At 40.0% G+C, this 3331-nt stretch overlaps 1 non-coding gene across 1 annotated transcript; it reads left to right on the top strand.

The window, feature by feature from the left end:
• Positions 1 to 720: 720 nt before the first annotated feature.
• On the top strand, positions 721 to 827 carry LOC111881617 (small nucleolar RNA R71). The gene has a single exon (XR_002846896.1). It is a non-coding gene; the product is annotated as a small nucleolar RNA R71 (small nucleolar RNA).
• Positions 828 to 3331: the final 2504 nt, after the last annotated feature.

The raw sequence follows: 3331 nt of genomic DNA, 5'->3' as shown, positions 1-3331 counted from the left end.
AGATTGGGTCATTACTTCGGGACTCTTCGGGGACAATTTTTCATGAACTAGAGTGGATAGTTGACCAAATTGTACTTCAAGGTTATGGATGGAGGCTTGCTGGTTTTTTTTATCAAAGTTTGTTGTTCCAAAATTGCGGAATCAGTGGCATTGTGTCTCTTTTCCGAAGCCTCCATAAACTTCATCAAAATGGTCTCTAGGTCGGGTTTCTTCTTGGCTGGTGGCTACTCCTTTTGATAAAGGCCTCGACCTGTCTGCCTATATTTCTCTTCTTTTTGCTTCTTATACTCTTCATATGGCAGCCACTCCTTCTTCGGTTTCCTCCAATCCTCATCAAACTTATCCCCACTAGAGTAGCACACTTGAGCTTTTCGGTTCCCAAACTCATCTACATTGCAGTCCTTGGTCAAGTGTGGACCACTGCATCTCTCACACCCCACTCTTATGGCATGTATCGACTGGTCAATTTGTGTTATCCTGCGATCCATGTTATTCAGCATGGCCATGACAGCTGCAATTTCTTCAGTTTGGGCCCCTCCACCGCCTTTGATTCCATCTTGCCTTGGGTTGTGGTATCCGCGAGAGTGTTTCACGAATTCTTCAATTAGCTCCTTGACCTCCCTTGGATTTTTCTTTGTCAACGGTCCTTGAGAATCAAGGAGTTGTCTTGTCATCACATTGACCCCATCATAAAAGATTGACATCTCTTGCTGCACATTTAGGTCATGTTGAGGGCAATTTCTGAGCAAGCCCTTGTACCGCTCACATGCTTCGTATAGTGACTCCCCAGGCTGATGATCAAAGTTGGCTATTGCCTTCTTGAGTTTGGCTATCTTGGATGGCGGGCAAAATTGGTCCAGGAATTGCTCACGTGTTTGAGCCCAAGTGGTGATTGTACCCGGTGGGAGTGCTTTCAACCACTCCTTAGCAGCTCCTTTGAAAGTGATGGGAAGCATCCTAAGCAAGACTGTGTTTCTGTTGACATTTGGGACATTGAAGTAATCCGCAATGTCGTTGACTTCATCTAGATGCTTAAAAGCATCCTCATGATCTTTCCCGAAAAATGGGATGTCCTTCAGTACGGTCAATATGTGTCCCTTCAGGTCGAATGTGGCAGTGGCAGGTATTGCGGGTTGGACTAAACCGGGACCCAGATCTTCTCGGATCCACTTCTTGTAAGCTCCCATGGACATTTCTTCAATCGCTGCCATCTCGTTCCTTGGCTCGTTCTCGGGTTCGCTCGTGTGTTCTTCAAATTCTGGCTCGGTATCGCTTTCGGACTCGGTTTGGACGGGTGTGATCCAAATGCTCAAGATTGCTCTTGTGCCTCGCTGATGAACTTGACTCTCATGTCTTCTTTCCCGACTTCCTAGAAAAAGCTGACTTCAATTCCTGCAAGGGCGTCTTTTTCTTGTGAAGTGCAGACTCGGGGTCTTCAAGTGGTGGCACCAAGTGTGTGTTTGAGCTTCTGGTCATGAACTCCTGCAACTTGCTAAACTAAAAATGTAAAACTGAACTAAAATAAGAAAAACTAACTAAAAACTAAAAATTTAGTTTTCTATCTGTCCACGTCGTGGCAGGTATTACGCCACGTCGAGGACTTTGTGTCCGATAGAAAATTTTTATTTTGCTGAAAAATTAACTTTTTGTGGTTTTTATTCCACAAAAAGGATCGATCAATTTAATGCAAATAAATAAGCTAAAAATTAAGCCGTTCCCCGGCAACGGTGCCAAAAACTTGATGTGCACAAAAGTACTCACTAATTTTAATATTTATAACCTAACAAACTTAACTAACTATGCACTTATAGGCAGTGTACCTAGTCAGATTACAGTATAGCTTGGGTAAGTCGGGTGTCGATCACAGGGAACGCTGTTCTAATTAATTTACTTACTATTAAATTAACCTAATTTATTAACAAGTTTAAAAGGGGTTTTACCTGGTTTTACAAGATCAAATGAACTTAAATCAAATTCAATAAATAAAAACACACTCTTGTTTAGTTTGAATCTACTTCTCCCTAATAGCTAGCTAATGATTACAGATTATTAAGTCGGTTTTTAGTTGTATTAGTAATTTAGTTCTAACTTACCAATAATTAACTAATTTATATCAAACCATGTATGTTCACACATAATTAAACACAGAACTAATTATGAATGTAAATATGCTATGTAAGATTTGTTGTATGAACGCAATTATGATCACAATACACGTTCTCTAGCACAGCTAAGCTTTATTTATTCTAATTACTAACTAAGATTGGTCAATCCTAGCTCTAACAATTCAATGTTCAGTAAATCATTAGGTAAACAGGTTCATGCAGTTTAATGGTCACTAAGCTACACAGAACATGCAATCAAGCAATTAGATAAACAAATAATAGCATGCTAGGTTGTTCAAATCAAACACAAGCAATTTTTACCAACTCAACTTAATCCATAAGCATATAACTATTCATAAGTTTAAAGCTTCATCTAGCTAAACAAGAGTAGCTAGATTCAGCTGCTCATCATAGCAACTAGACCAACATAGCTAAAAATAATGAAAGACATATTCTTACTTAACTAAAATATAAACCTCTATTCTTTTTGGTGTTGAAAACCCTCTTCCAGAACCTTTCTTTCGCTCTGAATCGTCTCCTGGAACTCTTTTCTTCTGCCAAAAGCTTCTCTCTTTCGTAATAATCAGGAGAGCTTATACAATCGTCAAAAACCCGTGCCACGTCGTGGGCTTCAAGCAATCCGTATCCTCCAAGGAAATCCTCCGCGTCGCGATGTCTATCTTCTGGAACACCCATGCCACGTCGTGGGCTTCATCGCCACGTCATGAATTAAGTCTTTATCGTGAATTTATTATTTTCTTGTCTTTCAAGCCTCCCATGTTCCACATTTTGGCACTTTTGGTCCCTCTCTTCGAGAATCCTTTATATTGACTAAAAATAACAATTTAAAATTATAAGTATCATTATTCTAAACATATTATCAATTTATTAATAAAAATGTACTTAAATATTGCCTAAAAATAAGTATAAAGATGGCAATATCAAGAGGCTCATATGGGGGCTAGAGTTGGAACCATAATGTCCTTTATATAGTGCTTAATCCGAAATTAGGGTTTCATAACTTTTAGCGTACGCTGTGCGTACCTCCTGGTATGCTGGGCGTACACCTTGGACATCCGCGACCAAGCTGCCTCATTACGCTGGGCGTAACCCAGCTTACGCTGGGCATACCCATGCGTGCTCCAAACATGCATGGAGGGCCTTCCATGCAAACATTTCTCTATAAGGGCTATTCTCGCCAAATCTTGAATGTGTCATAACTCCTT

This window comes from Lactuca sativa, chromosome 4 (genome assembly GCF_002870075.4).
Source record: "Lactuca sativa cultivar Salinas chromosome 4, Lsat_Salinas_v11, whole genome shotgun sequence".
NCBI classification, from domain to species: domain Eukaryota; kingdom Viridiplantae; phylum Streptophyta; class Magnoliopsida; order Asterales; family Asteraceae; genus Lactuca; species Lactuca sativa.
Note: the sequence above shows the minus strand (reverse complement) of the source record. Positions and strands in the feature narration are given on the sequence as shown.